Source organism: Heterocephalus glaber, unplaced genomic scaffold, assembly GCF_053883595.1.
Source record: "Heterocephalus glaber isolate CG9 unplaced genomic scaffold, H.glaber_assembly_v1.0 deba00001293, whole genome shotgun sequence".
NCBI lineage: Eukaryota > Metazoa > Chordata > Mammalia > Rodentia > Bathyergidae > Heterocephalus > Heterocephalus glaber.
Window position 1 is genome coordinate 19,542 of NW_028258243.1, and position 14,413 is coordinate 33,954.

A 14,413-nucleotide genomic window follows, 5' to 3' on the forward strand; every position below is an offset into this window, starting at 1 on the left:
TTATAATTACCTGCACCAAAAATACAAAGATCCATTGGTAAATTGTGTTTCTTTGTAGATCCTGGGACAGGGAATGGGCAGCAAATACCCACTCGTTGTGCTTCAGAATTCACTGTAAGGACATGTACACTATCTTAGCTCTTACTACATCATTCCATCAAACCTCCCAAAGTTCATTAACTTTTAAAAATCCCATCATGCAGAAAATAAAAGGTACTAACCAACTTTCTAAATAACTTCTCACTTATTATAATGGACACAAAGGGCAAGCAACAGATATCTGGGAAACAAGGTCATAATTTGGAAGAGGTTAAAAAAAGGTATAGATGAAAATAAGTCATGTACTAACTGGTTGGTATTAAACTTGAAGTACGTCACACAGCACTCAATAAATGCTTGTGTAGTAATAATATATTAGCACACAATTACTTCACATACCTCTAACATCATACATATAAACACTATCACTATTTGAGTAGATTTTGATGAACCTAAAATTGGGGTACAGAGGAAATTAACAGGAGGTCCAGTCCTGGGGACATAGTTCAATGGTACAGCACTTCCCTAGGATATGCAAGGTTCCCAGCACCCCAAAAAGCAAAAACCAAAAAGGGTCCCACAAAGAAGTATAAAAAAATCTACTGTAGTAAACATCCTTGAGCTGCCAGAGAAATACTCTTGCTCCCCAATTTTATAGCCACTTTCTCAGCCCTCTCCACTGGTCACAACAGACACTCTTCCAGTCACTATCTGCCAGGATGCCACTGCGTTGAGTCGCTATGAACCACAGAGAGGCCCTCTCCTTGGAAATCACTAGCACACAACTTGCAGCCTCCGTCTGACTGAGCCCTGGACAGGAGAAATGTATGCTGGTAGTGTGGGCAGAAAGGCCCTCAAGAGGAGATCAGGGTGTTTTGAGAAAAGAACAGAAGAAAAAAGGAAGGGCACCTTGAGCAAGAATGGACAGATATGGGTGGGGGATTTAGCTCAGTAGTGCCGCCACCCGGCTCGCAAGCGCAAGGTCCAGAGTTCGATCCCTGGCACCAAAGGAAAAAATAAAAGAATGGACAGATACTGAAAAATCTCATAAGGGCACGTCCTCATTCCCAGGTGTTTCCAACACTTGATTACACTAGGTATCCCTCAGGGCTGTATCTTTAAATTATACACCCCTTTTCACTTTCATTTCTTTCAAGAGTATTTTAGCAATTGTAACTCAAAGACCCATATAAAAACTATGCTCTCTGACCAAAATAAACAACAGGCAGCGAAGAAAAAGTTGAGGCCACAGGAGAAAGGGTAGATAACTGAGGGCAGTCCCTAGAAAAGGCAGAATCCCTCATGAGGGCCCAAATGGGGAGCAGAAAGTCATATGAGGTACATTTCTGTCCATCCTCAGCAGAGTGGAGTACAGAGAGTGCCGAGTGGGTAAACTGGCTGAAGATGTCAGGGCTGTTTGTACAATGCTTTAGTATCTGTGAATACCACATTCTTTTCCTTTCTTGTACAGTCTTGTTTGAAACTCTGGCAAAACATTGTGCTGGGGAAGCAAGTGAAAGTTGGCTGAGATCAAGTTCTGTGATTTCAATTAAAAACATTCTCTCACTTGCTACTTGCTACCACTGTGGAAAATAAAGAACTCCAACGGCAAGGTTTTCTTCTATTGAAAAATATTTCTGTTAAGCTTCAGGATGGTGGAAATCATTTATCTACATAAACAAATAACTCTGTTCAGGCTATATTAGGGCCCTGGTCCAATCCCCAGCGTCTAGGGGAAAAGGCAAATTTTGTATAGACTAATTCTACTGTTCTCATTTCCTAAGTGCCCTCCATGAATTTGCATTCATACATCCAAGAATGCCTAAAAACTGACCAATGCTTGCTTTCCCACAGGGTCCCAATAATTACCACATTCACTAGTCCATGCTTATTCTGCATCACAAGACACTTGTCAGGTTTAAAACTTCATTATTAAAAAAAAACTTTCCCCATACAAAAAGAACCACCAAACTGTCCCCTTCAAAACAACAACACACTTTGTAATCGTTCCCCCATGATATTTATTAAACAATAAAGTGGGCAAAAAAAACCCCACATCTTTCTGAGAGTTCTATAATATCAATTAACCATAATTTCTAACATAGCAACACTACAGAATAAATATCTGGATTTGCCTCTGCTTACTAAATAATAATGTTCCAGGTATTATACTATTTCTCAAATATAACATCCAAAGTTGAGGGAAAGAGAACTCTTACTTATCTCCGAGAGTCATCTCTTTCAACAGACTCATTCTCTAGAGTCTGGCTCTCCTGTCCAGGGTGCCTGGCAGAGAGAAAGGGAACCACAGACTGCCACCAATCTGAATGGAAATCCCCCTTCAAACATTAGAATAAAGGCACAATGAGCCAAGATGGCTTCTTAACAATAAAATTCCAAGCAACACAAGAAGACAAGCTACAGACGGGCCTGGAGAAGTCAGAGGCAAACCCAGTCCCCTTGAATATGAAAAAGTGAATCCCTACATGTAGCCATTCATTCTTGCAGGAAGCACCCATGTCCCTCCTAGAATCACAAGTACAGAGCTGAGTTTTAGCTGTGAAAAGCTTGGCTCTCTTACCTATACCAGCCTGCAGCTCCCTCCTCCTATTTCAATTTGGGACAGGCAGGCAGAGCTCTCCCCGCAATTCTAATGGGGCGGCCACCTGGGTTTGCGTAGCCACCAGACTGAGCATGCTCCCCTACCCAGCTGCAGGCTAAGCTGGGCAGACACCCTTCTCCTCCCCAGCCTAGAAGTGGGGCCAGGCCAGCACCACCGGGCTTCCAGTGTTATATTAGTACTAACCTCAGGCAGTGGGAGAGAAAACTAAAACTGCCTTAAGGAGCTTTAACAAAAACAGAAATTAAGGATCAAAAGGATGAGGATGAAAAGGCTCTTAAGTGTCACTGAATGGCAGGAATCAGGCCACCAAGGCAAAAGGGTAAAAAGAAGACCTACAGGTGTCCACATTCAACCGAGGCTCTTAGCCCAACGTCTCTGGAGGCAAGGTGGGAGGAAGAGCTTGGGCTACAAGACTGGCTATGCATCCAGCTCTGCCCTTTCCAAGCTGGGTGTAGCCTTGAGCAAGTCTTTGTTCTCTACAGTTTTCTCCTGCAAAAAATAGGGATAACTGCTATGCCTACATCATAGGGCAGGGAAAGAATTACATTTTTGGCACACAGAAAGCACTTACTTACAAAACGTTACTATCAAGTATAATACAGCCCAAGAAAGCCTACAGACAGAAACACACCTCTTTCACCTTGAGATCAGGGAAAGAAGGTACTTCCTTTCTTTTTGTTTTTATCCTTACCAGTTTGTTTGCATCCTTACCAGTTTGTTTGCTTTAACTGAAGTTCCTAAAATGCTTTCTATAAATGACGAAGTTTTTTTTTGGTACCAGGGATTGAACTTGGGTCCTTGCGCTTGCTCAGCAGGCGGCGAAACCACTGAGCTAAATCCCCAGCCCAAATGACATAGTTTTTAATTTGCCTAAAGTCAAGCACAGAAAATAAATCTACACAAAGCAGCCAACCACCCTCACTGGAGGAAAGGTAGCCTATTTAATAAATGGTGTTGGAAAAACTGGATTTCAACTTGCCAAAGATTAAAACTAGACCCATACCTATCACCATGCACTAAACTAAGATTGAAGTGGATTAAAGGTCTAAATATTAAAACAAAAACACTAAACTTGCTGGAAGATAAGTTAGGTAGAACTCTTGAAGACACTGGCATAGGAAAAGACTTCATGAACAAAACTTCAGTAGCATGGGAACTAGCGCAAAGAATCAACAACTGGGATCTCATCTTATTAAAAAGCTTCTGCACTGCAAGAGAAACCACCAACAGAGCTGAAAGACAACATACAATGTGGGAAAAAATTTTTACCAGCTGTTGCTCAGACAAAGGTCTACTATCTAGAATACATAAAGAACTGAAAAAAATCAGACACCCCAAATTTAAAGACCCAATTCAAAACTGGGCATCTGAAATAAACAGACATTTCTCAATCAAAGAAGTAAAAGCAGCAAATAAACTTACGAAAAAATGTTCAACATCTCTGGTCATTCGAGAGATGCAGATGAAAACAACACTGAGATTCCATCTCACTCCAGAAAGAATGGCTGCTATCCAGAAATCAACCGATAACACATGCTGGCGAGGCTGTGGGGAAAGAGGAACCCTGCTCCACTGTTGGTGGGAGTGTAGACTGGTGCAACCACTGTGGAAATCAGTATGGAGATACCTCAAAGAACTAGGACTAGAGGTCCCATTTGACCCAGCTATTCCCCTGCTGGGTATTTTCCAAAGAGAATTAAAAGAATCATACCACAGAGATATACGTGTACCCATGTTTATAGTGGCACAGTCTGTAATAGCTAAAGCTTGGAAACAGCCCAAGTGCTCATGAAATGGAAACTGGATAAAGAAGATGTGGTTATTCTATAAAATGGAGTACTACTCAGCCATAAAGAATGAGAAACTTGGGCCAGAGATTTAGCTCAGTGGTTCCGGTGCCTGCCTCGCAAGTGCAAGGTCCCCAGTTCAATCCCTGGTACCAAAAAAAAAAAAAAAAAAGAATGAGAAACTAGAGACATTTATAGCTAAATGGATGCATATTGATACCATACTCTTAAGTGAAATAAATAGGACACAAGTGTACTGAATAGTTTCTCTGGTGTAAGAAACTAAAAGTGTAAATAAGGATTAAAATGATTAAAATGAATAACTGATAATTTGAAATAGGAAGAAAAGGTCCGAAGGGGAAGTGGGAGGGGAAAGGAAATAAGGGAAAGGAAAAATTATGAGAAAAGGAAAAAATGGAAACAAAGTCTTTGTAAATAGGGAAGGATGGAGAGGTGAAGGGAGGGCAGGGGAATGGGGAAAAAATAAGAACCAAGATACGTCATGTACATGTGCAAGTACCCAATGATAAATGTAAATGTATTATATACCAAAATGTAGCAATAAAAAAATTTAAGCCAATAAAAAGAAAAGAAATCTACATCCCTCAAAAATAGTAAATCTAGGGAATTAGAAAGGAGCACAGAATATTTCAATTGTGAGAAAGTTGTAGGGCTTGTATGTTCTGATTCAGTTCTTTCTTTTCCAGCTAACTTCAGTGTAGAGACCACCAGACTGCAAAGTTTGCTGAGAGTTCCACACAATATGCAGGGACTAGAGCAATGAAGGCCATAGAGGCCAGTCTGACCAACCCTGCTTAACTTACTATTTTGTGTGCTTGACCTAAGAGCAGACTTCAGGAGTGAAAGGTACAACAGGGTCAGTCCTTCCCAAGGCACGTTTGCCTACCACATCTCCCAGAGGACACTTAATGGGAAGGAATTTCCTGGTTAAAATCCTTCAACAGATGATCCATGCCCTTGGAACAAAATCCAAACCCTCTACCCTGTCCTTCAAAGCCCTGTGGCTGGCCTGTCCCAACTCAGCTCCCACCACGCTCCCTCAGCCCACACTCCAAGCTCTGCCCACTTCCAGGACTCTGTTTCAAACCATTGCTCAGATGAGAATAGCTTCTTGTACTTACCATCTCCGGCTTTCTCATCCCCGCAGGTCTCAAACCACCCTGCTCATCTGGTTCACCTGATCATACCAAAAAAGTTGACTAAGGGTTTGTTTGCAGCCCACCTCCCTTCCCTCACAAGACTGGAAGCCCCAGGAGAGCAGGCCCATGCCCTGGTCACCGTGTCCACACAGCCCCTGGCCCACTCTATGGGAGAGGCAGGGAGGCAGTGACTACCTCCTGAGGCCTCCCATCTTCTCTGGGGACAGTGTTTTTAGACAAAGACTGAGCAAGTGTCAGGAAAACAAAAGGTGTCATCTTGGAAGTTTTCCATCTGTTTGGAATTCAACATCTATTCACAGGCACCTCAGTAAAATTAAGTACTCAGCATAAAGCATCTCAACCTGGACCCCACATTACAGTAACTAGAAGAGTTTTATAGGAACTACCAGAAGAAAAAATAAATAATAAAAATACCTACACTATATTTCCAAAGTTCTGGTTCAACTGATCTGCAGGGTTATCTGATTCAAATGATAGGATATTCAGCCAGGGATGAAAACTACTGCTATAAAGCACTACTTTTCAAATAATATGTCTTATTTCCACAAGTATTAAAATACAATAACAACTACAAGAAAAAATAAAACACATACAAAATACAAATATCCAAACTTTTTTTACTAAACTTTACAGATACACAATTGCTCTCTGCAATTATTATGCACATTCTAAATGCTTACTTTCAAAATGTATTTATACCACTATACACAGGGCATAAAAACACAGCAGGATATAAAAAAAACAACACACAGAAGGACAGACTGCTTATCTAAACAGGATCACACCATTCAAATCAAGATGGACTTGTCATGTGACAGTTTGTTATGCAGCTTTCAAGTACAAGGAAGAATTCTCTGAGTGTTTTTGCAATCCTGAAATAATATAGGGTAATTCCTAGGATGGTTTATGCATACTTACAGTATTCTCTTTTTAAAACTACAATGTTGCTTCTGTTCACTTGGTTTTTGAAAAATATCTCTATTTTCAGAATGTGTGTTGCAAAATTGAGAAGTATGTCATTCTCTTCCTTGAGAAGACACTGTTATCATGAAGACACATTTTGAAAAGGACAGCAAATCATACCCCAAAAAAAGAGTGCAATGACCCTCTGTTTCACAGGTTCTACATTCACAGAGTCAACCAACCACAGACTGAAAATATTTGGGGAAAAAGTTGTGTTTATACTGAAACCTACAAACTTTTTTCTTGGCATTATTCCTTAAATAATACAGTATGCCAACTATTTACCTCACATTTACATTGTTTCAGCTATGATATGTAATCTAGTGATGATTTAAAGTATTTGGGGGGAGGGGTAGCTCAGTGGTAGCACAGTTTGCCTAGCTTGCATGAGGCCCTAGTTCCATTCTCAGCATGGGGTGGGGGCAGGGGACCCTAAATAAAAGATTAAAATAAAGTATATGGGAAGATATAGGTTCCATGCAACTACAATACCATGCTCCATAAGGAACTTGAGTCTCTAGGGATTCTGACATACATAGGAGGTCCTGGAACCAACCCTCCGCCCTCAGATACCCAGAAATGCCTCTACTACTTGAAGTAGGCCTAAACCAGGAAAGGGAGATTCATGGCCTCACATAAATTCAAGGATGGAAGAAATCAAGAGAATGAAATAGCAAGTGAAGGCTTCATAAAGAGGAAAATAGTAAAATGAAACAGGTGGACAGAAGCAGGGAAGGGGGCTGGGTAGAAGCAACATCAGCCCAGACTGAATGACAACAGACATACAGGCTGTTTGTAGCACAAGGCAGCTGAGCCACAGCAAGGTAGACATGTGGTCTGCAGGCTTCTATTCCCAGGAAGGGTCACTTGCCCAGTTCCTGGGCCCAATCCTGCTCTCCTCCAAATCCACAAAATTGAATACTCTGCTTAAACTCTCAAGGCAAAGAAAAGTTTAAATATGATCTGGGTCAAAATACATGTTCAGTCCAGTAAGTTTCCAAAAGGTGAACTTGCTAATGTACCTCTGCCATCTGAACAGTAAAAGAAATGAGACTGCACTGCTGACTCCAGCACTGATCTACAAACTCACTGAGAGAAGTCTTGCATCTTGTTTTCTTTAAAAACAAAAACAAGGGGCCAGGGATTTAGCTCAGTGGTTTCGCTGGGACCAGAGTTCGATCCCTGGTATGAAAAAAAAAAAAAATGCTGAAACAAGCTTCTCTTGGTGAAGGCTAAAGATACTTAAAGAGAAACAGTTTGATGATAAAATTAAAAGTACAGTAGTTCCTTCCTATTGCCAAGGAGAGCCCTTAATTAGATTTTTCAAACTGTGAAGAACATTACTGTTCAGTTTCCTCTGGTTTCAAGTGTGGCATGATATATGATGCTATTGATAATAAACATTTTACATGTTATTCCCACTAATCCTTCTGACAACCTTATTGAATGGATATAATTATCTTTCCATGGACTTGGGACCAGTCCAGTTCAGTTATTAGCTCAAAGTCCTACAGGCTGTCAGTGCCAGAGCCACAACCCAAACCCAGGTCTCTGGCACCTAACCCTTGGGATACTACTACATGCAAAGTTCTCCCACCCCACTGCCTTCTTAGACCTCAGAGCACGCAGCCAGCTGTGCCTACCGAAACATGAGCAAACTGAAAGCAAAGGAGACCCATTAAGAGCAGAAGCACAGATGGGCTTGAAATCTAGGAATGCTATGCTCTCCAGAAATGACTGCCCAAAAACCTTTACAACATGTTTCAGGTAAAGTATTCCATGATCCAGCATTTCACATTGCCCAGTCCTTAATACTCATTCAAGTCACCATTACTTCTTTTGGATAAGCTCACTTTCATGCCCTCTTAGTCTTTTTCAGAGTACTGTTTCTGTTCCCTATTTTTTTTCTCAAACATCCAGTGTTTTGTTTTGTTTTGTTTTGTTTTTGCCCCAGATTCAGTCCTGCCTCGGGGCCTTGACATTTGCCATTCTGTTGGCACAAGATATTCTTGACCCCAGTGTGCCACACTTCGCCCTGTATTTAATTCTCAACTAGAGCATCATCTTGTCCAAGACGCTTTCTGGGAATACTCTGTCAGATATCACCTCCACTCCACTGCTCTTTATGAGACTCCCTTGTTTCACTTTCTAGTGCTTATCGCAATCTGAAATTCTTACTATTCATTTTACTATTCATACAAACTCAAATGAGTGTAACTTTAAAGTTAATGCAAAATAAATGACCTAGATGTCACATATAAACAAATAGTCCCTGAATGAAAAGTTCTTATAAATAAATTTTTTAAATTAAGAGGCCAAGTATTGAATATTTTGCAGCTCACATACAGCATGCAAGAACAGTCAAAGGTGGGGTACAAGAAACACCCTGCCAAACTACAAAGAACCAGTCTCTTCTCCCTCCTACTTCACTCCTCCTTCTACCAGTGTTCACCACAACCCTTAATATTCCTAAACAAACAACTTTTAACACATTACAAAAATCAACTGAGAAAAAATTGATGGCCACATTATCCAATGTAAAGTATGTCAGGACTCCCTAGTCAATTTTCCCTACTGGAAAACATGAATTACATTTTCCAAAAGACTCCTCCGGGCAATTCCCCAGCATGCCTGTCCTAAGAAGACTGTCTTGGTCACTAAGCACAATGACCATTCACAGTCTTTGCTTCCAGCTACAGCACAGTGGGGCTGAAGCTCAGAAGTCTACTCCTTTATAGCATATCAATTTTTAATAAAAGTGGTTAAGTTTATAGTTTAAAATAGAGACATGACTTCTACCTGTGATAAAATAACCCATTTCCTACAATGACCTTTTATAATGCCAACTCTGTGCACAACTGGGAATCAAGTTTAACTGTGACTATTCCTAGGGTATATTTTTATTACTGTAAGCTATCTACTTCTTCCTGGGCCCATCCTCAAGCTGCATTCACACATGTAAAATATAAAATCTCTCTTCCTGCATTGACACCATCAGAGAAGTGCTGGTATCAAAATTACATTCTACAGCTCAGCTCTTTTAAAGTAGCTGATACAAACTTTATTTCAGAATTCAGGACTCTAAGCAAGCTAACAAAACCCAGACAATAGCTATACACTGCTAGCTAGTAACTGTACGTCTACGTTTGATAAAATTACCTTGAATGAATAAATACAAAACAAATATATTTTAAGTATTCTGGCTGTAAATATTTAAGAGGTACCACTATTAAAAGAGGTATGACTAGAAATGTCAAATTTGGGGGGAAGACCTTTTATTCCCCATGAAAAGAATGTACAGGTTGTTTCAAAGAAAATACACTTTTTAAATGACAATAAATACAATGCTCCATGCCGACAATGTAAATGGTACCTGAGTTCATGTGCACTTTTGTTTGTACACAATTTGGTTCACAAACAGTAGCATTTGGCAAATTTGGTTTTGTTTCCAAACTGCATCAGGTGACAAATACAACCATGGCTATCTTTCCCATAGAAACACAAATGTGGTCATCTTTCCCCAAATCAGAGAACAAATTAAGTTTGTGAACCAAAATATCACTGTAAATCTTTTAAATGCACACTGAAAAGGAAAAATAAACACTCCTGAAAATAAATCAGCGAAAAATCACCAAAAAAGCATGCCACCACTGCAAGTATCTTTCATGCTCACACACTGATCAAAATGCTTGCTGTGGCAGCACCATGCCAAAACTGATAGGACAGGACACCTGGAGACAGGTGATAGCTAGGAAAGTCACTAATCTAAGAAAAGAGTGCTGGATTGTTCAGAGTGTGGAGATATGTGGGAGCATGTGCACACACAGACGGGGACTGAACTCAGGGCTGTGAACATGCTAAGCACATGCTACAACTCTGAGCTACATCCCCCACCTTTACTGCTTTTCCGTAAGTATTTATTTAAATATCTTGCTGTGAAAAGAAGTAGCAACCCTCAACCTCCATCCACTCTAAAATTGCTTCACGTTACTGTCAAGACAATCACAAACTGCCTCCCCACTTTTACCTCCCTTCATCTTCCCAACACAGCGGGCCTGATCCAGTCGATCTCTCTGCTCATCATTTCTCTATCAGCTCAGAAAGAGGCCAACTTTCAGGCTCGTTCAGACCTGGTGCACCTGCACCACCCAATTTCTATCTCCCATGCTCCACAGAGGAGCAGTACAACTTGGCCAAAAGAAAACACCTCACATTGGGTTCTGGTTTGGCTGGACCACCAGTCACAGTGCTTTGTGTAGGCATGTTACCTAGGCTGGAACAGTTGGGCATGGGTCCAAGTAATATGAATCTCAAGCAGAAAAGAACTACAATGATTGAAACTGATTCATTCCCCCAAGGAACAGTCCATAGAAATGATGTGTGAGTTCCCTCCCCTTACAGCACTGAAGCTGTCCACTTTCTACAATCTGATCCCATTTTCAGGTGTTCTACAGATTCTATACACTACTCTATGTCTCTATTTTTATGTTTACTAAATTTATTTTCTGCTTAAAATGGGTGCAGGGTAGATTTCCTGCTGCTGACATCCAAGATATCCTACCCCAGGTGCTTACCAAAGTCATTCTTATACCCTGGCACCAAACCGTAATTATTCTCAAGTCCTTCAAAGCCACCACCCTCAACATCATGACCATTCTCTCTTCAAATTTTTTTGTTTTTATTATATATCTGTATTTTTTCCTTAATTCTTCATTGCTAAATAAATGCAAATAGTAATTAGTAGAGAACCAACCCCAGCGCGGAGGAGGAGCCTTCTGGGCCACCATAACCACCACCTCCAGCATTGAGGAGCAGAGCCCCACCGAGCACCAAGGAGGTGAGCCACCCAGGTGCCAGCAACACCCCCCACTGAAATGAGAAGACACATAAACAAGTCTCAAAACCAGACTCCGACATCACCTAAAGCAACCCCAAAGGGAAATAAGATGGAACAATCTGATACTCAACCACCTGGACTCCCTGAACTGGCAACAAAAGAGGATCTGGAAAAAAATGGAATCAGAAATAATTCATCAAACAACAGCAGAGATTGTGCCCATAGTGCAATACACGATTAATCAATCTAGAGAGCATACAGATAAAAAAAAAGAGGAGCTGAGGAACATGATGGAATCCCAACATAGGAAACAAATGGAATCCATAAAACAGATGCAAACAAATTTCCAGGACATTAAAAAATCCAATGAAAGTTTACGCAGCAGAATGAACCAATGTGAGGACAGAATTTCAGATACAGAAGATTGCAATTAGTGACCAGGAAAAGAAAAATTAATTTAAATTACTAAGGGACGATGAGAATTCAACCCAGCAGCTGCCACAAGATGCAAAGAAGCATAACATAAGACTGATCAGATTCAAAGAAGAAACAGGAGAGAGTGAGATGACATAAAGAAAAACTGTTCACAGAAGTGATGGGAGAAAACTTCCCAAGCAGAGGAAAAGAACTGGACATCCAAATAACTGAGGAATATAGGACTCCATCTAGCCTTCATCAAAAAAAAAAAAAAAACTACACATAGGTATATCATAGATAAAATTCCAGAAACCCAACAGAAAAATAAAATTCTACAAGCAGTTAAGGAAACAAATCACATACAAAGGAAAGCCCATCAGAATCACAGCAGACTTCTCAATGCAAACTCTCAAGGCAAGAAGAAGTTAGAGTGGGTAATTCAAGCCCTAAAGAAAAACAGCCTCCAACCCAGATTGATGTATCCTGCAAAACTACCTTTAAAAATTGATGGAGAAATAAGACACTTTCACGACAAAGAGCACCTCAGGAACTTCAGGAATACCAAACCAGCACTCCAAAATATTTTACACAAAATCCTAGGAAAAAAAAAACCAAGGATCACAACCCCAGGAAGCCCAGCAGAATGAATACACCAGCCATGAGAAGAAACTAAAAGCAAAGGGGGAAAATCCAACAAAAAGAAAAGGTCATGACAATCATAAGTCAATACGTATCAGTTATAACCATCAATGTTAATGGTATAAACTGACCAATCCTAAGAAATAGACTGGCAGAATGAGTTCGGAGGCAAGATCCAACAATATGCTGCATATAAGAAACAAACTTAATTCAAAAAGAAACACACAGACTGAAAGTTAAAGGGTGGGAAACAATACTCTATGCAACAGGAACCCAAAAAAAGCAGGAGTAGCTATCCTCTTCCACATCAAGTGGATTTCAAACCAACATTGATTAAGAGAGACAAAGAAGGACACTACATTCATGTAAAGGGAATAATCTAAGAGGAAGAGATGACAATCATAAATATATATGCAACAAACACTAGTACACCCATCTATATAGCAAATACTAATGGACATGAAAAATCAAATAAGCACAAATGCAATAGTAGTAGGGAATCTCAATACCACACTGTCACAAATAGATCAACTAGACAAAAAATAAGCAACAAAATACTAGAACTCAATCAAACTCTTGAACAAATGAACTTCACAGATGTTTACAGAGTCTCCCACCCCACAAAATCAGAATACACATTCTTTTCAGGTGAACACGGGTCATTCTCCAAAATAGACCACATATTCGCTCATAAAACATTTTTAAAGTAAGTGCAAAGGAACTGAAGTTATCCCTTGTATATTATCAGACCATAGTGCGATGAAATGGGAGATCAAACAGCAAAAGAAACCACAAAAATTTCATAAACACCTGGAAATTGAACAGCAGACTTCTGAATAACCAATACGTCAACAAGGAAATTAAGGAAGAAATCAGACAGTTCCTTCAATAAATGACAATGACAGTACAACATATCTGAATCTATGGGACACAACGAAAGCAGTCTTACGAGGGAAATTCACAGCAGTGAATACGCATATTAGGAAAATAGAACGAGCCCAATTAAACAACCTGATTCTGAACCTCAAGCTTCTAGAAAAAGAAGAGCAGGACAAACCCAAAGCTCATACAAGGGAGGAAATTATAAAGATCAGAGCAGAAATCAATGCAATGGAGACTAAGAGAATGATACAAAAAATCAATGAAGCCAAGAGTTGGTTCTTTGAAAGAATCAACAAAATTAACAAACCCTTAGCCAACCTTATCAGAAAAAGGAAAGAAAAGGCCCAAATCCATGCAATTAGGAATGAAAAGGATGAAATTACAATGGACCCAGCAGAAATCCAGAGGATCGTCAATACCTACTTCAAGAACTGGTAGGCCAGTAAGGTGGAAAACACAGAAGAAATGGACAGATTCCTAGATATTTATGAATTACCAGAATTAAACAAAGAAGACCTAAAAATTCTAAACAACCCAATGTCAATCAATGAAATTGAAAACATAATTGAAAACTTACCAACTAAGAAAAGCCCAGATCCTCATGGCTTCACTGCTGAATTCTTCGAGACATTCGGAGAGGAACTACTGCCACTACTGTTTAAACTCTTCAATGAAATTGAAAGGGAAGCAATACTCCCAAATTCATTCCTGGAAGCAAGCATCACCTTGATCCCCAAAGCACAGAAAGACCCAACCGAAAAAGGGAGCCATAGGCCAATCTCACTAATGAACATAGATGCAAAAATCCTTAATAAGATACTGGCAAACAGAATGCAGAAGATCATCAAGATCATACACCCTGACCAAGTGGGATTCATCCCAGGGATGCAGGGATGGTTCAACATACGCAAATCAATCAATGTAATGCACTATATCCATAGAGCCAAGGACAAAAACTGTATGATCATCTCAATAGATGCAAAAAAAACATTGGACAAAATCCAACACGCATTTATGAGTAAAACTCTACACAAAATTGGAATAG

The 14,413-nt window shown here is 40.0% G+C and overlaps 1 protein-coding gene across 1 annotated transcript in view; it reads right to left on the reverse strand.

Annotated features, from left to right (window-relative positions):
- The window catches only part of LOC147828114 (membrane-associated guanylate kinase, WW and PDZ domain-containing protein 1-like), a 156,364-nt gene that overhangs the window by 19,535 nt on the left and 122,416 nt on the right, over positions 1-14,413 (reverse strand). The window lies entirely within an intron of this gene.